Source organism: Molossus molossus, unplaced genomic scaffold, assembly GCF_014108415.1.
Source record: "Molossus molossus isolate mMolMol1 unplaced genomic scaffold, mMolMol1.p scaffold_m16_p_6, whole genome shotgun sequence".
Taxonomy (NCBI): domain Eukaryota; kingdom Metazoa; phylum Chordata; class Mammalia; order Chiroptera; family Molossidae; genus Molossus; species Molossus molossus.
Window position 1 is genome coordinate 63438552 of NW_023425399.1, and position 25942 is coordinate 63464493.

At 39.7% G+C, this 25942-nt stretch overlaps 1 protein-coding gene across 2 annotated transcripts in view; it reads right to left on the minus strand.

Moving 5' to 3' along the window:
* Window positions 1–25697, minus strand: part of ANKRD12 (ankyrin repeat domain 12) — a 158667-nt gene extending 132970 nt beyond the window's left edge. The window contains exon 1 of one of the 2 annotated variants that reach the window (XM_036245570.1): window positions 25398–25697. The gene's annotated coding sequence lies outside the window, so the exon portion shown is untranslated. Of the gene's footprint in view, window positions 1–11081; window positions 11141–25397 lie in introns of those variants that run through there. The other variant, XM_036245571.1, reaches the window with a different exon arrangement.
* Window positions 25698–25942: the final 245 nt, after the last annotated feature.

Below are 25942 nucleotides of genomic sequence, written 5' to 3' on the forward strand. Positions count from 1 at the left end.
TTAAGATGACATGGAAGGGCCTGGACAGTATTATGCTAAGCGAAATAAGCCAATCAGAGAAAGACAAGTATCACATGATCTCACTTATTTGTGGAATATAATGAACAAAAAAAGGTGATGAACAAAACAGACCCACAGACATAGAAGTAGGGTTCAGACTGACAAACTTCAGAGGAGGGAATGGGGGGGGAGAAGAAACAAAAGAACTTATGCATGTAAGCATAACCAATGGACATAGACAGCAATGCTGGGGGGTGGGGTGGGAACAGGAGGAGGTTGTCAATGGGGAAAACAGGAGAAACATCTGTAACAAAAATAAATTAAGTAAATAAATGGACAAAAAAAAAAGATTTTAAAAAGGGGCTCTTGGAGTCCCAGGCATTCCCCTTAAAGGGCCTGCAGAATGACTTAATCAAACTCACTCACTCTGAGCTTGAGCACTGTGGCAGCAGCTCACAAGGCACAGGGAGCATATGGGGAGGAAAAGATTGGTCTGGCTTCAGGATGAGGACTACAGGAGAAGCTTTCTCCCAGACAAAAGTGCTGACAGAGGTCAATGTTCCTTTGCTGAGTCCTCCATCCACAGAGCCTGAAGAAAAGTGCCATATATGAGTCTCCATCAATACAGCTAACTAACACTATTCACCTGGCCCTTATGATTCCCTGAGGCTGTGCCCAACCAAATGTGAGCCCATCCAAGCTGTTCCAAACAGTGGCTTTCACATAAAAAGCCCATCTTGGCTTATGTTCTGACTTTCCTAAAATCAAACAAGTGGCATCTGGCCTCTACATACGCCATATCTCTTGCTAAGTGGCCCTAGTACACTGCTGGTGGACTGGCACTAGTGGCAGCCAGCCTTGGTTTGCAGCTTTGTCTCTGCTGGGCACCTCCAAGCCCAAGCACAAGTAGAGTTATCTGCAGATTGCTCTGTAGGTCATTCCAAATAGCCCCAGGGCCAGGCACAGGCAGTGGCTGACCTTGAACCTCCTGGAGGCCCCAGAGCTGGTGCACTAGGTGGACAGCATCTGAACACATTGGATTATAACTCAACCCCCAACACCAGCAACACACTCAAGGGGCAGACTTGGCGGGTACCTTAGCCCCACTGAATTGATTCCTGCTCCATGGGATAGATCCCTGCACAGCAGCTCCCCTGCTGTATTGCAGCCTATCTACCTGGTGATAAATTCCTCCCAGTGATGTGCCAACATCAATTAACTACAACATGACAATGCACACTGCCCACACAGGGGTGCACCTGATGACCCCAGCTCGATAACCAGGGAGGCTATGTCACTGGGTCCTACAGGGCACCTACTCCACAAGGCTTCCCAAACAATAAAATGCTAAAGGATTTCATCACCACCAAATCAGCACTACAAGAAATGTTAAAAGGATTTCTTCAGAAAGAAAAAGATAGAATATGAATAAAATGGCAATAATTACATATCTAGCAACAATTACCAAGTCTGAAAGATGTAGCAGCTCTACTTAATACATAGAAACAAACACAGAGCAGCAGCCAAATGGAAGAACAAGAGAAATCTCCAGAAAAAGAACTATAGGATATAGAGGCAAGCAATCTACCAGATACAGAATTCAAAACAATGGTGGTAAAAACACTCAAGGATCTTAGTAAGAACTCCAACAGCATACAAAAGAACATGAAAACTATGACAAAGAAGCAGTGAGACATGAAGGATACACTAACTGAAATGAAGAATACATTACAGGGAATCAAGAGTAGAGTAGATGAAGCAGAGAATCAAATCAGCAATTCGGAAGATAAGAAAACAGAAAACACCCAATCAGTAAGAGTTTGGAAAAATCATGAAAAGCTTCCTTAACCTAGTAAAAGAAATAGACATACAAGTCCAGGAGATTCCCAAACAAGATAAATCCAAAGAGGCCCACACCAAGACACATCATAACCTTTAAAGCCAAGGTTAAAAACAAAGTCAGAATCATAAAAGTAGCAAGAGAAAAGCAGTCAGTTACCTACAAGGAAGCTCCCATAAGATTGTCAGCTGATTTCTTGACAGGAACTTTGCAGGCCAGAGGGATTGGCAAAAAATATTCAGTGATACAAAGCAAGGATTACTCTCTCCAGCAAAACTATCATTTAGAATCAACAGACATATAAAGAGCTTCCCAGTAAAGAAAAAGCTGAAGGATTCTATCACCACCAAACCAGTATTACAAAAAACGTTAAAGGGACTTCATCATAAAGAAAAAAAAAGGTAAAAATATAAATAAAATGGCAATAACTACATATCTATCCACAATTAATTTAAAAGTAAATAGATTAAATGCTCCAATCAAAAGACATACAGTGACTGAATAGATAACAAACAAGACCCTTACATATGCTGTCTATGAGAGACTTCAAATCAAAAGACACACAGAGTGAGAGTAAAAGGATGTAAAAAAAATTCATAAAAATGAAAATATAGCATAAAAAGAAACACGTTGGCCAATTTGGCTAACTGGTTAGAGTTCCAGTCTGCAGACCAGAGAATCACAGGTTTGATTCTGGTCAAGAGCATATACTTTGGGTGTGGTTCAGTACCTGGCCCTGATTGGGACCATGCAGAAGGTGACCAACTAGTGTGGCTCTCACATCAATGTTTCTCTCTTTCTCCCTCCCATACTGTCTGAAAATAAATGAAAAAAAAAATATCCTAAGGTGAGAATTTAAAAAAAAAGGTTGGGGTAGCAATACTTACATCAGACACAGATTAAAAAATGGCGGCAGAGTGAGTGGAAGCTACACTCACCGTCTTCGAAAACCAAACTGGAATTACAACTAAAATAAAGACAAATCGACGAGAAAAAGCAATAGAAAAGCAGCTTGGAGGATCATATAACCAGGGACACTGACTCGATCCTGGTAGCACTGCAGAGGCGCAAGAGGGAGACTGGGAGCCCAAAGACAGATGCGGCCTTAGAAGTGAGCAGTGCCCTCAGGTTCAACTCCCAAGCGACTTCACAGCGCAGAGCCAAGAAAAACACTAAAATAGCCACAGCCACTCACCTTGGGCTCTGGCACAGGGAGGGCAGACTGGACTGGAACTGTGTGGGGACAATGGGGATTTGGAGGAGGCTCAGAGCTTTTGCTGAACTGCAGTCATGCAGGACGGTGGCCATCTTACTCCTTCCCAGGAGTCCTGGGAAATTCAACCCCACCCAGGTGGGCCATTGAAATGCAAATTGAAGCTCACTAACAACCAGCAACTGCCTCAACCTCATGAAATACTCTTCCGCTGAGCACCTGAGGGAGTTTTTCATTCAGCTGAGCACCCAAGGCTCTTCAAGTAACCGCTACTGACAGCCTCCAGGCAAAAAAAGCTAGAGGAAAACCATACCATTCCTGGGCTAGCAACTCTAATCAGGAAAGTAAGACTTGACAGTGGTGTTTAACGTGGGTCCTCTCTCACTCATCCAAACCCAGGAGAAGGAGCTACAAATAGCAGAACACCAACACCCACAGGGAAAATTTCGCAGGCTCCAAAGCCAACTGTGATAGCCAAAATGGTGAAACAAACAAACAAAAAAGCCAAATGAGAGAAGAGGAGACCTCTAACAAAGATGAGATATAAATGTGGAGCAGTTAAGCAAGTTAACAGAGCTGGAATTCAGAGCCATGATCTTCAGAAAGCTCAACAGCATGACTAAGGACATAGAAAGGGTGAAAATCAACCAATTGGAAATTAATAACCACCAAGAAGAAATGAAGAATGAGATATGAGAAATAAAGAACACATTGGAGGGTCTAAATAGCAGAGCCGAGGAAGCTGAGGACCGGATCAGTGAATTAGAAGACAGGGTAGAAGAAATCAATGAATCAGAAAACCAAAATGAAAAAACAATTAAAAAACAGGAAGACAGCTTTAGAGAACCCTGGGACAACTGGAAATGTAATAATATTAGCAACACAGGAGTCCCCGAAGAAGAAGAAAATGAGCAAGGGATAGAGAATATATTCAAAAAAATAGTGACAGAAAACTTCCCTAATTTGGTGAAGGAAGAAGGCATTCAAGTTTAAGAAGCACAGAGAACCCCAAGTAAGAAGAACCCAAACAGGCCCACACCAAGACACATAGTAATTAAAATGCCAAAAATTAAACACAAAAAGAGAAATCCTAAAAGCAGCAAAAGATAAGCAACAGGTTACCTACAAAGGAACCCCCATAAGGCTCTCAGCTGACTTCTCAACAGAAACACCACAGGCCTGAAGGGAATGGCATGATGTAATCAAGGCCATGAAAAACAAAGATCTGAACCCAAGACTACTTTCCCCAGCAAGGCTGTCATTCAAAATAGAAGGTCAAATAAAGAGCTTCCCAGGCAAAAAAAAGAAAAAAAAAAGGCTAAGGGAATACATTAGCACCAAACCAGCACTGCAAGAAACATTAAAAGAACTGCTGTAATTAGTAGAAGAAATAGGAAGAAAATAGAACCAGACTAAACAAAAATGGCAATAAATAAGTACATATCAATAATCACCTTAAATGTAAATGCACTGAATGCTCCGATAAAAAGACAGAGTAGCTGACTGGATAAGAAAGCATGACTCATCTGTATGTTGTTTACAAGAGACTCACCTCACAACAAAAGACTCACATAGGTTGAAAGTGAAGGGGTGGGAAAAAATCTTCCAAGCAAATGTAAGGAAAAAAAAGCTGGGGTAGCAAAACTCATATCTGATAAAAACAGATTTCAAAATGAAGGCCATAACTAGAGACAAAGAAGGCCCCTACATAATATTGAAAGGATCTATCCAACAGGAAGATATAACCTTGATAAACATATATGCACCCAATACAGGAGCACTAACATATATTAAAAATCTCCTGGAGGACTCCAAAGGAGAAATCAACAGCAATAAAATCATAGCAGGGGACTTCAACATCCCGCTGACACCACTAGATAGATCCTCTAGACAAAAAATTAGCAAGGAAACACAGACTCTAAATGCATCACTAGACCAAATGGATTTAATTGATATCTACAGAGAATTACACCCCAAAACTTCAAAATTCACATTCTTCTCAAATGCACATGGGACATTCTCAAAGATAGACCACATGACAGACCACAAACTAAATCTCTACAAGTTCAAAAAGACTGAAATCATATCAAGCATCTTCTGAGATCACAATGGCATGAAACTAGAAATCAACTGCAACAAAAACATGCAAACACATTTGAACACATGGAGGCTAATTAGCATGTTATTAAACAATGAATGGGTTACCGAGGAGATGAAGGGAAGAAATTTAAAACTTCCTGGAAACCAATGAAAATGAAAACACAGCAACACAAAAAGTACGGAATGCAGCAAAAGCAATTCTAAGAGTGAAGTTCATAGCATTACAGGCCTACCTCAAGAAACAAGAAAAATTTCTAACCTCACTACTTACAGAATTAGAAAGAAAACAAAATGAAAATCCCAGAGCAAGTAGAAGGGAGGAAACAGTAAAGATCAGAGCAGAAATAAATGTCATGGAGACCAAAAAAACAATTCAAAGGATCAATGAAACAAAGAGCTGGTTCTTTGAAAAGATAAACAAGATTGATGGACCCTTAGCTAGACTCACCAAGAAACAAAAAGAGAGAACCCAAAGAGACAAAATCAGAAAAGAAAGAGAAGTAACAACTGATACTACAGAAATACAAAAGATCTTATCAACTACTATGAACAATTATATGGCAACAAATTTGACAATCTAAGCAAAATGGACAAATTTCTAGAAACACAGTCTCCCAAAACTGAACCGGGAAGAGATAGAATACTTAAACAGACCAATTAAGGAAATTGAAGATGTAATCAAGACTCTCCCAGCAAACAAAACCCCAGGCCCGGATGGCTTCACGGGGGAGTTTCACCGAACATTCAAAGAAGAACTAATACCCATTCTCCTCAAACTATTTCAAAAAATTCAAGAAGAAGGAATACTTCCAAACTCGTTTTATGAGGCCAGCATAATTCTAATTCCAAAACCAGAAAAAGACACTACAAAGAAAACTAAAGGCCAATATCCCTGGTGAACATAGATGCCAAAATTCCAAACAAAATACAAGCAAATCGGATCCAGCAACACATCAAAAAAATTATTCACCATGACCAAGTGGGATTCAACCCAGGGATGCAAGGCTGGTACAATATTTGCAAATCAATACATGTGATACATCACGTAAACATAATGAAGAATAAAAAACACATGATCGTATCAATAGATGCCGAAAAAGCATTCGACAAAATCCAGCATCCATTTCTGATAAAAACGCTCAGCAATGTGGGAATAGAGGGATCATATCTCGACATAATAAAGGCCATATATGAAACACCAACAGCCAACATCATACTCAGTGGGCAAAAAATAAAAGGATTTCCCTTAAGAACAGGAACAAGACAAGGATGCCTACTTTCGCCACTCTTATTTAACATAGTACTGGAAGTCTTAGCCACAGCAATCAGACAGGAAGAAAAAATAAAAGGGATCCAAATTGAAAAGGAGGAATTAAAATTGTCATTATTTGCAGATGACATGATATTATACATAGAAGACCCCAAAGAATCCATCAAAAATCTACTAGACTTAATAAATGAATTTGGCAAAGTAGCAGGATACAAAATTAACGTCAAGAAATCTACGGCGTTCTTATACACCAATGATGAACTCAGAGAAAGAAAAACTGAAAAAACAATCCCAAAGAAATAAAGGACCTATTTGCAAAAAAACTACAGCTCATTGAAAAAAGAAATAGAGGAAGATATAATAGAGGAAGCACATACCTTGTTCATGGATTGGAAGAATTAACATCATTAAAATGTCCATACTACCCAAAGCAATCTATAGATTCAATGCAATCCCCATCAAAATACCAACGACATACTTCACAGAACTAGAACAAATACTTCAAAAGTTCATATGGAACCAAAAAAGACCCCAAATAGCAACAGCAATCTTGAAAAGGAAGGACAAAGTAGGTGGGATCACAATACCAGATTATACTACAAAGCTACTGTAATCAAAACAGCCTGGTACTGGCACAAGAACAGGCATATAGACCAGTGGAACAAAATAGAGAACCCAGAAATAGACCCAAGATACTATGCTCAATTCATATTTGACAAAGGAGGCAAGACATACAATGGAGTAAAGACATCCTCTTTAATAAATGGTGTTGGAAAAACTGGACAGCTACATGCAAAAACATGAAACTAGACCATCAACGTACACCATACACAAAAATAAACTCAAAATGGATAGAAGACTTAAATGTGACCCGTGAATCCATAAAAATTCTAGGAGATAATGTAGGCAACAAAATTAGGACATCATACACATCAGAATTTTCACTGATACATCACCTAAGGCAACAGAAACAAAGGAGAAAATGAATACATGGGACTACATCAAACTAAAAAGCTTTTGCACAGCAAAAGAAACAACCATCAAAATGGAAAGGCAAACCACTCTATGGGAGAACATCATTGCCAATGATACATCAGATAAGGGTTAATTTCCAAAATATATAGAGTATTCATACAACTTAACAATAGGAAGACAAAGAACCCAATTAAAAAATGGGCAAAGGGGCTGAATAGACACCTCTCTAAATAGGACATACAAATGGCCAAGAGACATATAAAGAAATGCTCAACATCACTAATCATCAGAGAGATGCAAATTAAAACAACAATGAGGTATCACCTCACACCTGTCAGAATGGCCGCCATCAACAAATCATCAAACAAGTGTTGGAGAGAGTGTGGAGAAAAGGGGACTCTAGTACATTGTTGGTGGGAATGCAGACAGGTGCATCCACTATGGAAAACAATATGGTGTTACCACAAAAAATTAAAAATTGAACTTCCATTTTACCCAGTGATCCCACTTCTAGGAATATACCCTAAGAAGCCTGAAACACCAATCAGAAAGAATATATATACCCCCATGTTTGTTGCAGCACTATTTACAATAGCTAAGATCTGGAAACAGCCCAAATGTCCATCAGTAGACGAATGGATAAAAAAGCAGTGGTACATATACACAATGGAGTACTATGCAGCTGTAAGAAAGAAAGATCTCTTATCCTTTAAGATGACATGGAGGGACCTGGAAAGTATCAGTCTAAGCGAAACAAGCCAAACAAAGAAAGACAAATATCACATGATCTCACTTATTTGTGAAATATAATGAACATAACAGTCTGAGGAATGGGGTAGTCCCAGAGATGTGGAAGTGGGGTACAGACTGGTATCCCCAGAAGTGGGGGTAGTGGGAAAGAGATAAACCACAGAACTTATATGCATGTGTGCATGAACAATGGACATGGACAACAAAGCTGAGGACAGGGTGGGGAGGGCGGGGGAAAGGGAATCAGTGGGGGAAAAGGAAGAAACATCTGTAACAAAATAAATTAAAAGTAAAAAAAAAAAAAGAAGACAATATGGGAGTAAGAATGAATGAATAACCTAATGAAGTATATTTCATATAAAAACTAAGAAGAAGAATAGATAGATGCTTGAGAAACATCCCTAACAATCCAGAAATAAAATTCTACAGAACATCAACATGACTTCTGGGAAACTGAGGGATAGCAGGTAGGGTGGAGGAGACTAGAGATAAGTGAGAAAGTGATTAAAGTACTTGTCTTCTTTGAAATATATATGTATGTATATACACACACACAATTATATACATATATATGTATATAGACACACATATATTTAAGATTAATACTGACTGTGAAAAATAAATAGTATAGTAAATAAAATATAAATTGCAATGTATGTTATTACAATTAATTAAAATGGATTAAGGTTATTAATCAAAATATAAATCTCTAAGACTGAATAAAAAAAAGAAATCAGCAATATACTTTGTAACAGAGACCACAAAAGGATACTAAAAGGTTAGAAATAGAAGGATCGTAAGAAGTTGTATCAGGAAATATAAACCCGGGTTAGTAAATGAACTTCTGTTTTAAGGCCCCATTAATGAATAATTCACATTCTTCCTGATCTGGGCTCAGCTCCCCACCTTTCCTGGGCCTCTGGATTCCAGTACTGCATTAAAGCTCATACACTAAGGAGTATTTTCCTTTTAGGACAGGGCTTCAATTTCTGTTTTCTATTATGACTTTGAGTTCCTGTTTCCATTTCAGGCACCTGCAGATTCATCTTTCTCGCTTTGAAACTCAGCTATGTATTTTTTAAATGTTTTATTTTTATCTAGCATTTCCATATATTTCAAAAAAGGAGCTCACACAGTCTGCCTTTTTTTCCAGAAGTCCGCAGAACATGCACTTTAGATTAATTACAATTGAAAACAAAGTCCAAGTTACTTAATTTCTTCATCTGTTATAAAATGATAAAGCTCAACTGTTAAGGCTATGAGAACTAAAATGATGTCTTAGCACAGTCCTTGGTACATATAAAAAAATACTCAAACGCTGCCCTATAAATTTATCAATTTTACATTCCACTTAAGGAAAGTAAAGGCAGAACCATAAGGATGGAATGGGAATTCCTAACATTTTTCCTATTCCAGCTTTCAATGGTCTGTAGTTGATGTGGGGGTAAAAAAATACTTCCTCCAAAATTGTTGAAAATAAAGGCAACTAGTAAAAGATCAAATCACAGCAACAGAATCCAATGATCCTGAAGAGTCATTCAGTTAGGAAAGTGACCATTACCTTTCTCTAGGATTTGAGCAGGAGACCTAAAGTCCACTATTCTATTCTGAGAATCTATCACTGACTTTTTGGTTGACTTTCATCACTTCTCAATATTTCTGTTTCTTCTTAAAAGTAAAGTTAGGCCGGTTTGGCTCAGCAGTTAAGAGTCTCAGCCCGTGGACCAAATGGTCTCCAGTTCAATTTCTGGTCAAGGGCACGTATCTGAGTGGCAGGTTTGATCCCCGGCCCTGGTCAGGGTTGTGCAGGAGGCAACCAATTGATGTGTCTCTCTTACATCGATGTTAGTGTCTCTCTCTCTCTCTCTCTCTCTCTCTCTCTCACTCTCTTTCTCTCTATCTCCCTCTCTCCATCTCCATCCCTCCCCCTTCCAGTCTACCTAAAAAAAAAAATCAATGGAAAAATATCCTCAGGTGAGGAGAAACAAAACAAAAAAAAGTAAAGTTAGGCTAGATGACATTGAAGATTTCCTATCCTTCAAAAATTATGATTCCAGAATAAGAGGTTTCGAAAAATTTCACTCCAAATTCTATTTTTCTATGAATGCAAAAATTATAGTTTAAATTATTAAACAAGTTTGACATCCTTATTACTATTTCCCCCATGCAAAAGAGAATAAACCATTAGAACAAAGAATAAACAAAAATAAATACTAAGTATTTTCTAGTTACAAAAGACAAAAGACCTTAATTTCCTCATCATACCTTTTTTTTTTGGGGGGGGGGGCGCAGTGGAGAGGGGGAGAGAGAGAGAGAAACAGCAATGTGAGAGACACATCAATTGGCTGCTTCCCACACAACCCCAACCAGGGCTGGGGACCAAACTGCAACCAAGGTACATGCCCTTGACCAGAATCAAACCCGTGACAATTTGGTCTACGGGCCAATGCTGTAACCACTGAGCCAAACCGGCCAGGGCCCCTCATCATACTTTAAAAGTGGTTTTAAGCACTGGCCAGTTTGGCTCAGTGGTTAAGAGTGTCGGCCTGTGGACCAGAGAGTCCTAAGTTTGGTTCCCACAGGGGCAGCATGTACCTTGACTGCAGTTTGTCCCCAGCCCCAGTTGGGGTCGTATGGGTGGCAGCCATTTGATGTGTCTCTCTCACATCAATGTTTTTCTCTCTACATTCCTCCCTTCCTCCTTCCCACTCTATCTGAAGATAAATGCAAAAAAAAGTCCTTAGGTAAGGATAAAAATAAGTAAATAAATAAAAGTCGTTTTAAAAATATAATGGAAAAGGTTCAAAATAAATGGCAGTGCTTCTGGAATATTAACTGGATTCCTCTACCCCCTCACCATACCCCCAGAACTACTTAAACCATGCAAGGGAGAATTCAGATCATAAAAAGGGATTGTTCTTTCTTTATCATACCTTCCCAAGTAAGCAATATTTGATTTTCACCACAATGTTTTCTGGCAGCTATTCCATAACATTTTCCCATAAGAATGTGATGGCTGTAATTCCAGACCAAGAAATTAGTATAATAAAACCACAAATTAAACCAACAGCATGCTAAAGATGAAGACAAACATCCACATCCTTTAAAATAAACTGTCCTCAACAATGTCCTTAGCCCTGGCCAGTTTGGCTCAGCGGTTAGAGCGTCGGCCTGCGGTCCTGAGAGACCCGGGTTCGGTTCCCGCTAAGGGCACGTACTTCGGTTGCAGTTTGTCCCCGGCCCTGGTTGGTCGTGCGGGTGGCGACCACTTGATGTGTCCCTTTCACATCAATGTTTCTCTCTCTCTCTCTCTTCCTCTCTCTCCCTCCCACTCTACCTGAACAAAAAATGGAAAAATGTCCTCGGGTGAGGATGATAAAAAATAAAAATAAAAAAAATAAAAGAGTAATATGGCCCTGGCCGATTTGGCTCAGCAGTTAGAGCGTCGGCCTGCGGTCCGGAGAGACCCGGGTTCGGTTCCCGCTAAGGGCAAGTACCTCGGTTGCAGTTTGTCCCCAGCCCCGGCTGGGTTGTGTGGGTGACAACCACTTGATGTGTCCCTTTCACGTCGCTGTTTCTCCCCCCCCCCCCACCACTCTATCTGAACAACAACAACAAAAAATGTCCTCTGGTGAGGATAAAAAAAATAAATAAATAAATAAAATAAAAGAGTAATATGCACACCCTGACCGGTTTGGCTCAACAGTTGGAGGCAAAATATATTAGGAGGAATTCAGCAAAGTAAAAAATGTACTAGAACACCTGGGTTCTTGTAACTCTTTCTAGTAAACTCTAGTTTCAATTTCCATGTTTTAAAATGAGGTCCATTCCAGTCCTAAAATTCTATAATTCTTTATCTCCTCCTCTCTTTCATATATATATATATATATATATATATATATATATATATATATATATAATGAAATAAGCATTGGTCTAAAAGAACTAATTCTCCTAACTTAAAAAACAAATGAATTAAGTGTTAAATTATTTAGTTATGGGTATTTCCTTTAGCTATCATACTCAATTTTGCTCATGCAATTATTCAATCATTAAACAGAGATGAACAAGAAAATTCTAGCCTAAAGGAAATTTACAGTTTCTAAGGAGCAAAAGAGAAGTTAACTACCACACAGAATAATAAACGCTACAGGAATATGATAGTACTAGCACAAAGGGATCACCCAACTTGGGTGCTGTATATAGGGGTATAGGTGGAGAATTTCAAGAAGAGGTTAATACTGAAACAGAGTCTTAACCATGACTATGAGGCAGGGTAAGCATAGACAGAGCAGACATAGATGGGGCTGCAGAGGAAAAGGCAGGAGCACACGTGTTCATGAACACACAGAAACCACAAGAAAACAGGCCACATTCAAAAGATAGCAAAATTTGAAAAACAGTGCATCAGAAAATGAGGCTAAAAAATTAACGAAGGGTCACATCATGAAGCACCTTGTCACTGTGTTGTTTCATTTTTATGACAAAAAGCAATTTAAGGCTTTTAAAAAAGTAGTAACAATTTGGGTAGAAAGATGCCCTTGCTGCCCTGGCCAGTTTGTCTTATCGGTTATCGGCCTGCGATCCAGAGAGACCCAGGTTCAGTTCTCGCTAAGGGTGCATACCTCAGTTGCAGTTTGTCCCCGGCCCAGGTTGGGTTGTGTGGGTGGCAGCCACCCGATATGTCCCTTTCACGTAGGTGTTTCTCTCTCTCTCTCCCTCCCACTCTATCTGAACAAAAAATGGAAAAATGTCCTCAGGTGAGGATTAAAGAAAAAAAAAGATGCCCTTGCTGAAACTTTGAAAGGCAGACTAAAGAGGAATTAGATGAGAGATAAGGAAACCGCTTAAAGTATAATGACCAGATTGTGAAGTAGGGAGAAATAATAAATGAGCAAGAAAGCTAGAATAATACCCAAGTTTCTGGCTCCAGCAACAAGAAGTAAAAATGCTTCGAAAATAATTTAAAAGAAGAAATTAGCATGTATTTGTTTTATTTATCTTCTAATAGTAATAACTTAAACAATACCTCAATTTTGTTGTTGTTAATCTTCACTAGAGGATATTTTTCCATGGATTTTTAGAGTGGAAGGGAAGTAGTGAGGAAGGGGAGGAGGGAGGGAGGGGGAGGGGGAGGGGAGGGGGAGAGGGAGAGGGAGAGAGAGAGAGAGGGAGAGGGAGGGAGAGAGAGAGGCATCGACTGGCTGCCTCCTGCACGACCCTGACTGGGGCAGGGGATTGAACCTGCATCCCAGGTATATGCCCTTGACTGGAAATAGAACTCAAGATCCTTGGTTCCGTTGGTCAATGATCTAACCACTGAGCCAAACCAGCCAGGGCCTTCAATTTTTTTAAAAATAAAATTCTCACCCTGGCTGGGTGGCTCGCTTGGTTGGATCATCATATGTGCATAGAAAAGGTTGCAGGTTCGATTTGGTTGCAGGTTCGATTTCCGGTCAGGGCACATACCTAGGTTGCAGGTTGGAGCCCTAGTCGGAGCGCATATGGGAAGAAACTGACTGATGTTTCTCTCACATCAGTGTTTGTCCCTCTTCCTCTTTCTCTCTTAAAACAACAACAAAACAATAAAAGTATCCTCAGGAGAGGAAAATAAATTAAAAAAAAAACAAAACTCTCATTACTTCATTAGATAATGTTAACAAAAGAGATTAGTAGTAAAAAGTTTTTTTTACATTGTCAAACACTGGACCATATTCTAACAATGCATTTGATACATTTAGAGTTTTAAAAGCAAATAATACAGCCAATTGTGTTTATAGTGATCTATTTGCCCTGGGTATTTAATATACATCCAGATATATATTTATTTCCAGAACTGTTAAGGTGAATACATAAAATACTCATCTGCAATTGGGATAGTTCGCATAAATGTCTTCTAAGGTTCTGAAAATGAGTTGCAAACTAGTTTACTGACCTTCTTCTAGCTCTATTGGGTTCTACACTGTGCAACTTTCACAAACCAGTAGGGGGCTACAACAGCTAGGAGAAAATTGTTAGGTAGCTTTACTTGTATTTCTGCATTGGGAGCTGAAAAATTACCAATGTTGAAAGCAGAAATCTAAAAGTACTTCACTGTCAACATATTCTAAACGGGGACAGGAGTAATCTCCCAAATCCTGAGAATTAGAAATTAAGCACCCACAGTTAAACCTTTTGCCATCAGCTCCTTTTTCTTCTTTCAAAACGGAAAAGTGTTTGGAGGCCAAATAAAATCTCACTAGCATTGGGTAATTAAGAAGAGAAACGGTTAGTCAAGATGAGTTAGCAATTCTCTCCTTCCTCTCAGATGCACTGCTCCACACACTGCTGCTACCAGACTCATCTTCCTAAAATAATTATTTCATTAGGTTATTTTCACATCTACTTTATCAATTCTGTTCTTGCACTATGCAGCGTTGAAGTCTAACTTCCCTTTGCCTAGATTTAAAGGTAGATTTCTACCTCATGTATACAATCTTATTTTCAACTTCCCTAATCAGACCACTCTTACAGTTATACAATATATGGTCGAGTTAAAATGAAAAGGTAACTGAGGCGAACTTGGAGGAAAGAAACAAATTTACACAGGTCTAAGTCACTGTTGGAAAAAAGTTTATGCAAAGAGAGGGAGATATGAATTACCCTGGGGGAGGAGTTAGGAAATGGATCAAGGAAAGGTATATAGAGAGCTTCAATTGAATTTGGTGATAGGCAGCCAGGTGCTCATTTTGCTACTTTCTTGGTGCGTGGGAGGATGCTCAACCATTGAGCCACACCAGCCCGGCTCATTTTGCTATTTTCTGTACCTTTTAAATTATCTGAAATGTTTCAAAATAAAAAGTTTTTGATATCTTAACTTTGCCCCTCTTCTGCCCTCAAAAGGCAAGCAACTGATCTTTGCAACATATACCTCAAGTGCCATTCAAGTATTACTCAATTTAATCCCAAATAATGCCCTAACTCACTTTTACTGCTTTCATTAAAAAATGATCCACATGCCCTGGCCAGTTTGGTTCAGCGGTTAGAGCGTCAGCCTGCGGTCTGGAGAGACCCGGGTTCGGTTCCCGCTAAGGGCACGTACTTCGGTTGCAGTTTGTCCCCGGCCCTGGTTGGTCGTGCGGGTGGCAGCCACTAGATGTGTCCCTTCACGTCGATGTTTCTCTCTCTCTCTCCTTCCTCTCTCTCCCTCCCACTCTATCTGTACAAAAAATGGAAAAATATCCTCGGGTGAGGATAAAAAAAAAAAAAAAGATCCACATATACTTTAGCCTTAAATGAAAGGAAAGGACTTTTCATTGCTTAATAATTGGTTATAGTTTTAATAATGGCACATGAAAATATAAGCAATTTGGGATAAAGGTCACAACATAAAAAAAAACAAAATAGTTTATCATAATCACTGCTTTTGAAATGTAAGTCCTCAATCCTGAAAATCATCTTTATCTATGCCCAAACTCTTTATGCAGTTATAGGTAATGAAATCATTAACCTATGACAGAGCAATGCTAATGTAAGCATTAAATTATTCTAATCTGTATACCACACCATTCCCACCCAAATCCAACAATAGGTTATAATACTGCTTCAATTATAGCTAAAATTTTAGCTTCCATATGACTTCATACCAGGGTTGAATTGTTTGGGCTTATTTAAGTCCTGATCTGCCGCTTCACTTTTTCTGTATCCTGCTCACTTTCCAACATAAACCTACTTACTATAGTACACACAAGAATTCAGGATAACTGCATATCTCAGGGCATTTAAAAGAAAACATGCTCTAAACTGGCTGAGGGTAGCAGTACATATTAGTGGTAGCTCTTTTGACCAAAGAAATTTAGAACTGTTTCCCTGCCAAAGTATATTAAGAAGAATAAAGAGAAATATAGTAATGAGGGACCATAAGAGAGTAAATTCACTGTATTCTAATAGCTGTAAGAAGAGGGTGATACTGTGAAAACTCCAAACCCCATGGGAAAGAATTCATGTGGTATTTGGTTTTACTTTTAAATTAAAACATATCTTAATATATAATCACATGAATATTATAAACTGGGGGGAGGGGGGCGGCGGCAAATCCCCACTGATGGTACCAATATTCAACAGCTTTATATTAAAGAAAATACACTATAAAAAATAATGCCTAAAACATAAATTTAGGACTATTTAAGAATGGGATAGTTCTACATCAAAAATTGAATCTACATTTTCAAGTTAGTGATTCTTAGTCTTTTTTGGACAGATCTGTTTCAGAGCGTGAAAGCTACAGGTCCTTCCTCCTAAACACATTTAGTAAAGAATCTGCAATATAACTTCACAAAGTTTACAGAACCTCTCCCTAATTATGGATCCTTGTTTTAAGTAATTATCTCTTTCTGCTAAATTTTAAGTTCCATACAAGCAGAGAATGTCTTCTTCAGACATGTGCTTAGTTAGCACTGGGACCTAATAACTTAAAACCTAATAACCTTTTAAGAACCTTTTTTTTTAATCCTCACCCAAGGACATTTTTCCATTTTTTGTTCAGATAGAGTGGGAGGGAGAGAGAGGAAGAGAGAGAGAAACATCAATGTGAAAGGGACACATCGAGTGGTTGCCACCCACACGACCAACCAGGGCCGGGGACAAACTGCAACCAAGGTACGCGCCCTTAGCGGGAACCAAACCAGGGTCTCTCTGGACCACAGGCCGATGCTCTAACCACTGAGCCAATCCGGCCAGTGCCTAAGAACCTTTTCAATGATCTCTTTGCCTCCTAATTAAATTTCATACAACTTCTAGAATTAGTTTTTAAAAAAATGATATTACATCATTACCCATTTTGGATATTCATTTTTATTAAGCGCCTTATCCTGGTAATCATGGCCTTTTTCATCTGCTACCCATCTTTTCTCCCTTACTCGCAGAGTTCATCCTCTTATGCCAGTCAGACCATTCTCCTGTCACTGACATTCTCAGTCATTCAATACATATACACCGACTTTTTACAGTGTGATGGAATTGGGGGTGCAACAGTAAAAAAGACAGACATGATCCATGTCCTTGCAGGGCTTACCATGTTCCTTTCTAAACCAACTAGAAATTTGAATAATTAAAGAGTAATATTGCCATCCTATTTCACATGTCTGTTTGCTGAGTGGAAACCCCTACACAGACAGAGACTATAATATTGTCTTTGCTTATATAATCCCAAATGTCTGCCTCAAAAATGCTAAATGAACTGTTGCTCATAGAAACATCTCTTTAAAATTTGTTAATTAATCGTGCAATGTTTAAGACCTTCTTTATTATACCCATAATACTTGTTTACTATGGTATAACTTGAAAATCAGAAGTAAAAAGATAAAAAAATTCCATTACTTTCAAATTCAATATCCAGAGATAATCCATAACATTGCCAGGATCATTCAAGAGCTTTCACACCTTGCAACAATCCATCATACAAAAAAATTGTTTTCCCCCCAAAGGCTCAAAATTAATCTATCATTTTACCCTGCCTTTTTCTCTTAATGATATCATCAACTTCTTTGAAAGTGTAGTTCTGTAAGTAAGCAATACAGTCATTGATTTAAGTTGAATCTCATCTGTAAAATGGAAACAAACTAAACTTCACAACATCACCCTCTGGTTACTTTCCATAAGAACCCCTTTTCTGTCCCACATAAAGAATACCCACATGGGGAGGCTGGAGAATTGTTAACCCTTTTATTATATAATTTTAATTTTAACAGTAAACATATATTTATTTTATAATTTAAAAACCATAATAAAAATTTTTTATCTTTATTGTTGAAAATATTACAGCTGTGCCCCCTTTTCCCACTGATCCCCCTATTTCCCACTCCCACCCCCCTCCTGCTTTCCCCAAACTGTTGTTTGTGTCTATTGGTTCCGCATATATGCATATAAACTCTTTGGTTTATCTCTTCCCAACCCCCACCCCTCTTCCCTCTGAGGTTTCTCCTTATGTTCCTTACTTCCATGTCTCTGTATCTATTTTGATGGATGGCTTATTTTGTTCACAATATTCCATAAATAAGATCACGTGGTACTTGTCTTTCTCCTAATAAAAATGTATTTTAGCCCTGGCCAGTTTGGCTCTGTGGTTAGAGCATCAGCCTTCGGTCCAGAGAGACCTGGGTTCAGGTACCGCGAGGGGCATGTACTTTGGTTGCAGTTTGTCCCCGGCCCTGGTTGGGTCGTGCGGGTGGCAGCCACTCGATGTGTCCCTTTCACGTCGTCGTTTCTCTCTCTCCCTCTCTCTCCCCCTCCCACTCTATCTGAACAAAAAATGGAAAAATGTCCTCGGGTAGGATAAAAAAAAAAATGTTTTTTAAATTGTTTAAATTCTTGGTTGCCACTTCTAGAAATTTTGAGTAAAGAACAAAGACAGAAAAATGACCAAAGGATATAAAGTGTCGATTTGCAGAAGAGAAAGTGCAAATGATTATTAGCTTATGATAATGATACCCATATTCACACCAAAATTAAAGACAAAAACCTTAAAATGTAAAATAAAAGTAATATAATTAAAATTTAATAATATAAATTTAAATTGTTAATCAACAACAGATAGGTATAAATTTATTTTCATTGGATGTTTGTAAAGCCAGAGAGGACTAGCACTTAAAAATGAGCAGCCACAAAGGGTTTAAAAGAACAAAGGAGCCCTGGCCGGTTTGGCTCAGCGGTTAGAGCGTCCGCCTGCGGTCCGGAGAGACCCGGGTTCGGTTCCTGCTAGGGGCATGTACCTCGGTTGCAGTTTGTCCCCGGCCCTGGTTGGTCGTGCGGGTGGCAGCCACTCGATGTGTCCCTTCACGTCGATGTTTCCCTCTCTCTCTCTTCCTCTCTCTCCCTCCCACTCTGTCTGTGCAAAAGATGGAAAAATGTCCTCGGGTGAGGATAAAAAAAAAAAAAAAAAAATTAAAAAAAAAAAAAAGAACAAAGGAGCCCTGGCAGGTTTGGCTCAGCAGTTAGAGCATCAGCACACTGACCAAAGGGTCTCAGGTTCGAGTCCCAGTCAAGGGCACCATATTTAGGTTGCAGGTTTGATCCCTGGCCCCTGTCATGGTTGTGCTGGAGGCAACAAATCAATTTGTCTCTCTCGCATTGATGTTTCTCTCTCTCTCCCCCTCCCTCCCTTCCACTATCTTAAAAAAAAAAAAAAAAAAATCAATGAAAATATACCCTCCAGTGAGGATTAAAAACAGAACAGAGGAAAGGAAAGGAAAAACGAGTAAGCCGGTTTGCTGTCAAATATTCCTGTTTACTTTCAACAACATGAGGATAAATAGAAACTTGATAAAGAAGTATTCTTTGTCCTGTTCAACTGTGGCTTAAAGAGAACAGTCATCTTCATTCTTGGGACTTTTTAAAAATTGATTTTAAAGAGAGAGGAAGAGAGAGAGAGAAACATTGATAGAGAGAACATCGACTGGCTGCCTCCTGCATGCCCTGCACTGGGGATCGGGCCCACAACCTGGGCATTTGCCCTGACTGGGAATCGAACCAGCGACTTCTTGGTGCGTGGGTTGACACTCAACCACTGAACCACACTATAGCTAGACATTCTTGGGAAGTTTTTATGACTCCTAGAAGACAGGGATAATTTCTGAAGGCTTACCAAACACCTCAACTATAGTTGGGTGATCACCTCAACTATAAATCTATGAACAAACTGGGTTGATCTTAAGAAAAAATTTCTCTCAAAGTAACAGACATATTTATATAACACGAGAATTTCAAGTTAGTTCTTGTATAATCATATCTATAGTTGGAGATATATCAGTGACAACTTTTTGAAGTATTTTCATAAGTAGATATGTAAGATATCTACTCTCGTATCAAAGTAACATATATAAAAGTATCTAATAGTACCCAGAGTACAGAAGCTCAATAAAAGTTCTTTTCCTTAATTACCAAATAACTTTAAAATAGTCAAAATTAAATTCTGGTAATGAGGACTTTAACTCAGAGGTTACAAGATTTTAGTATGGAACTCCAAAATACAAGCTAAGGTTCATTTCTTAGTTGTAATATTTTTGGGCAGATTATGGTAAGAAACATTCTGTAACATTTTAATTTCCTCATCTAACTGTCTTTAACATAATTAACCATCATCACTAATTAGTAATGTGGTATAAAGAATGTTTTTAGTGTTTACTTCTACCTTTCTTAAGTTTCAGAAGCAGCAGAATAAAATGAAAAGCTGGACCCCAGCCCTGGCTGGTTTGGCTCGGCAGTTAGAGAGACGGCCAGCAGACCAATGATTCGTGGGTTCGATTCTGGTCAAGGGCACGTACCTCTGTGCCCAGCCCTGGTTGGGGTCGGGAGAGAGGCAACCAATCGATGTGTAGAGACACATCAATGTTTCTCTACCGCACCCCCCCCCTCCGCCCCCCGCCTCTCTCCCTTCCTCCCACTCTAAAAGATAAATAGAAAAATATCCTTGGGTGAGGATTAAAGAAAAGAAATAAAAGAAAGCTGGGCCCTGGCCAGTGTGGCTCAGATGGTTAAAGCATCATCCCATTCACCAGGAGGCAGCTGGTTGTTTTTTTTTTTTTATCCTCACCTGAGGACATTTTTCCATTTTTTGTTCAGACAGAGTGGGAGGGAGAGAGAGGAAAAGACAGAGAGAGAAATATCGACTTGAAAGGGACACATCGAATGGCTGCCACCTGCACGACCAACCAGGGCCGGGGACAAACTGCAACCGAGATATGCTCCCTTTAGTGGAAACCGAAACCGGGTCCCTCTGGACCGCAGGCCGACGCTCTAACTGCTGAGCCAAACCGGACAGGGCGAGGCGGCTGGTTTGAACCCAGTCAGGGCACATACCATGGTTGTGGGTTTGATCCCAGGCTGGGGTATGTTCGAGAGGCAATGAGGTATGATCGATGTTTCTCACATGGATGTTTCTCTCTCTCTCTCTAAGATCAATAAAAGTAAATTAAAAATAAAACAGAAAGTTGGGTACAATATGACTTAAGTGGGAGAGAGAATAAAAGTACATGTATTTCTTTCCACTTTCTTTAGGTTTACTATTGCTTTCATGAGTGAATTTCAAAGGAGTCTGGTATTACTTCAGCGAATTCGAACTGGTATCCCATTCATGGTTCAATTATCATCAGATTAGCCAATGATTTATTGATAAAAGTACTTCATGAACTACAAAGCACCATAATTTTAACACTATTATATTATCCCAAGTCAATTCAGCTATTTCTAGGAAGAGAGCCATACATGCATGGTTTTTGTTTTCTATTAGAAGTCAGAATGTCAACAAAACTCCTATGTAGGAGACAGAACAATCTGAACTCTGAGAAGCTACAGAGCTCTCACAACTCTTTCAAGCAATAAAGTAGTTTAAAAACAAGGTGTTTATTTATTACTAATATTTGCGATATTTTCCCCAATTATGGCCCAAATACAAAATGATAACCAGAAAAGTAACTACATATTTTAAAATAATTTTAGTGTAATAAACAAATGTTAAAGAGGTTGGCCAAAGATGACCTGATTTTTAAACACCAAAGAAAAAGAAATAATTTCTATAACTTGTGACTTCATAACATACCTCTTCTACTTACCTCAATTGGAAGCATTTCTGTGTTTAAACTTAATTTTCTAAAAACCTAACTTTGAATTTGAATTTCTTAATATTTTGGAAGGTCTCTCACTAATCAGAAAATGTAGCCTTAGATGTTATCTTCTAACCTGAACAAACACAAATTTATTATTGCTGGATCTTTTCCTTTATAAAAGTCCTAATTAAGTTTGGTGAGTTATCTTTTTCTTTAGTCACTCTGATTAAAGTCAACAGCTACAGAAGGACTGTAGTTAAGTCAAGAGGCTATTCTGACAGATTTCACTCTGATTAAAGTATGTTTCTTCAGAACAATGGCATCAATATCAGAGTGAAATCTGTCAGAATAGCCTCTTGACTTAACTACAGTCCTTCTGTAGCTGTTGAGAATAATTTGCTTCTGACAATGCACATGAAAAAAACAACTATTTAAGGATCCCTTAAGCTTGTTGGCCTATCTTCCACAATTCTAATAAGGTATTTATTTTTCTTTTCATTTAGATTTTTGACCAACAACGTAGAAGGTAGAATAGCTGATCCCTAAACATTTTTCATTAAGTCCAAAGTTTAAGAAACACTTGCCTTAAACTCTCAAAATTAGCTAAGACTCTTAATTAGAGGCGGAACACAGAAATGATTAAGAATGGGGACAACAGAATCTGTCACATTTTTAGGTATGTGGATAGCTATCTACATGTCATATAGGTGTTCAAAGCCTCATTTTCCTCAGCCATATGTTAGAATAATAGTATCTGTTTTACAAGGTTGTTATAAAATGTGTCTGAAATATTTCACTTAAAACTGAACACAGAGTCCGGCCAGTGTGGCTCAGTGGTTGAGCGTCGACCCATGCACCAAGAGATCGCTAATTCGATTCCGGTCAGGACACATGCCTAAATTGTGGGTCCAATCCCCAGCAGGGGGCATGCAGGAGGCAGCCAATCGATGTTCTCTCTCATCGATGTTTCTATCTCTCTCTCCCTCTCACTTCCTCTCTCTCTATAATCAATAAACAGGAAAAAAAAAAACTTTGAACACAGATATGTTACACAGACATTCTAAATGCTCAACAAATGTTTATCATAAATTTTTGCTTCAAGTTTACAAATAATCTGTGTTATACTAAAATATGAAATATTGGTTTCCAGTATTATCCATTTAAAGCATGAGAAGAAAAGGTCTTTAAACTTAACAGTATAAGCCCATAAACAAAAGCTCTGTCTTATTATCTCTATGTATTTTAGGTCTACTAAATAACCTTTAACATAAACTACTCAAAACTGAGTTTATAAAGGAATTATCTCCTGTTATTGTCGTATGTGGAACTAGTAACTGACAACATTGCAACTAAGATACTTTCACTATTACTTTTTTAAAAACCACTGTTAAACAGATTATGCATGCATGAGTATTTAAGAGAATGTTTTCAAAAGCTATATGAAGAAACTTCATGTCCACTCAAGAGGAACTCAGGCTCTAACAACTGCAGTTTTTAAAATGTTCCATAAGAGGCTTTATTTACTAAGATTAGAACTAAGCAGGGATCAGAAAATGTATCTACAGGGTATTATAATCTGTAAAAGAGTAGGTACTGAAAAACAAAGCTAAGGCTAAGCAAAAACCAAAGGATCTTGACACCTAGTAACACAGTAAGAACTATATTTAAAAAATAATATCACCACTTCTTGTATGTATAAAAAGTTTACAATATACAATGAGTTGTCCATATGTAACCACCTTTGTTCCTTCCAATAACGCTGTAAATTATGCAGGAAAATTATTTTTTGTAGATTAAGAAGGAAAGGTTCTGAAAGTTAATGTGATTTGTCAAAAACCACAGTTAGGAAGTGACAAATGAAGAATTTAAACCCAGGCCTGCTCACGTATATTTCAATGTTCTTTCCACTATACCATAAAGCTACCTCTTAAAGAAAGGCAAATTAGCATCTTCACAGAAAGAAACCTCTAGCCCCAAACCACAGACTGTTTTAACTAGTTGTGCTGACTTTGTTAAGTTATTTCACTTTAGTAGGCCTTTATTTTCTCATCTGTAAAATGAGGGAAATAGATTAGAAAATTTGAAGTCTCTTCTAGTTCTAAGAATAAATCTCCAAGATTGTACTCTTTACACAGTAAGGCATTTTACAAATACATGGTGATGTTAGTTTTAGCAATAAGTTCTAAGTCAGAAAGTAGTGTCAGTAGCTCTTAAGCAACCTACTACAATTACTGGACAAATTCTTCATGCCTATCTGATAGATGTTGCTTTAGTATCAAGTGTATATAAAGAAAGCAGTAAAACCTTTCTCCTCCTGCCTATAATCTCCAGGGGAAACATTTCACATCTTTAAATGTTTTTTCGTTTAGCCCAAATTAAAGACTTTTTCCAACAACATGATTAGTTAACTTAGCGACTAGATCTTATACAGTCGACACTATCTCATTTTGTTTTTAAGCCACTTGGCACCAATAGAACATATGTTCTGCCAGTTCTGAGCTAATCTCCAGGAAAGCCTTTGTATGATGATTGAAGAAACTGAAACAGATCTGTGCCCAAGATTTTTAACAGCCTACTTTAGCGTATGTTTTTAATAGTAAATTTATTTTAAAATAGCTACTTTATTAGTCTTTCTTTATAACTTACATAAACTGTTTTTAAAATAAAAAATAAATACATGATTGAAAACACCAGTTCATTTCAGCGTCAGGACTAGAAACAGTAATTCCCAAGCGTTACAGATCACTGGATCTGCAACCCATTTCACTCGCGTTTGCATTTTGGCCGCGGGTGTCCAGTGAAATGACAACCTCGATGACTACACTGCTTAAAATGTTTCCTACAGTTTCAAATGGTACAATACTGTTAACTTCCCATACTAATCTGTTTCTTACAGTTTCTTACTGTTATTATTAAAACAGCTGTCAGCTGGGCTTCGGTAACCTCTTTGTACAACCATTTACTCAACGCTTTGAGATCCTCCAGGATACGTCACACCATATTACACCTCAAAATAAGATCTAAGAACCTGACGCGCTCTAAGGGTCTAAGAACATCATTCGAATGTATAATCACAAAACGATGAAGAGAATCGCCTGCCAGAGGGACAAGTATTAGACCAGCATCTGAGACAGGACCGCAGCGCGGCCGCTCTCCCTTCCCCTGAGACTATTCAAGTGGCAATTTTCCTTCTCTCTTACAACTACCTCTCCCCCGACCCCGAGTACCTCCGATGATCCCTCCGGGAGGAGCCGCGGCGATCTTTGGCGGGCAGACCCGAGGGCGCGCGCGGCGGGCCGGGCGCGCCCCCACCTCCGCCCCGCCCCGCCCTGCCGGGTCCGGCCGCTGCAAGCCGGCGGCGCCCTTTCGGGTCGCGCGCACTCGCACGCACACGCTCCTCCTGGCCCCGCCATGTTCCGAGTGGCGGCAGCCCAGCCCCGAGAACTGGGGGTGGTGGTGGGGATCGCCCCGCTGAAGCCCGCGCCCTGCGAGGTGCCCCTAGTCCCACTGCCAGCTGCGCCGCGGCTCCTCGGCATTGCTGGAGGGGCGGCGGCGGGCGGGGCAGACCCGCGCCCGGCCACTAACGGCCTGTCACCGTCAGCCCGGCGACTCTATGGGCCAGGCCGGGCGGCGCGGAGAGGTACGAGGTGGATAGGACATGTCCCCTACCTTGCTGTGGGGACGGGAGATCGGAACAGCGCAGAACTGAAGGGTCTCCTCCAGGGCGCCGGGGACAGGACTCGAAACCGCGCCCCTCCTTCCTCCTCGCTTGTCGCCACGCCCCCCTCACACTCACGGACCCAAGTCACGGTCGACGTAGGAGGCTTTAGTCCCTGAACGAGTGCCCAGGTGTTGCCGTAGCCGTAGTTGTCTTCGTCGCCGCTGCAACCGCCACTAACGCTGCCGAGGCCGGGCTTAAAAACATCTCCGATCTCAGTCTCTCACCACAGCCTCCTCGCTCTCAGGGCAGCGCCGCCCGGCGATTGGCTGTGGCGCGGGCACGTGACTCCGGGGGCACAGGACAAGCGGCGTGACCGCCCCGCCTTTTCCGCCGACCCCTCCCCGCTGCCCCGCCTCTCTTTCTGCTCTGAGCTAGCCGCGGGGCGGGGGGAGTCGGAACGTACCAAGTGGGAAGCGGAGGTGGGAGAGGTGCAGTCCGGAACTCTTCTCTGCGAGCTCGTCCCTCTCCCCGCCCCACCCGGTTGTCACTGCTT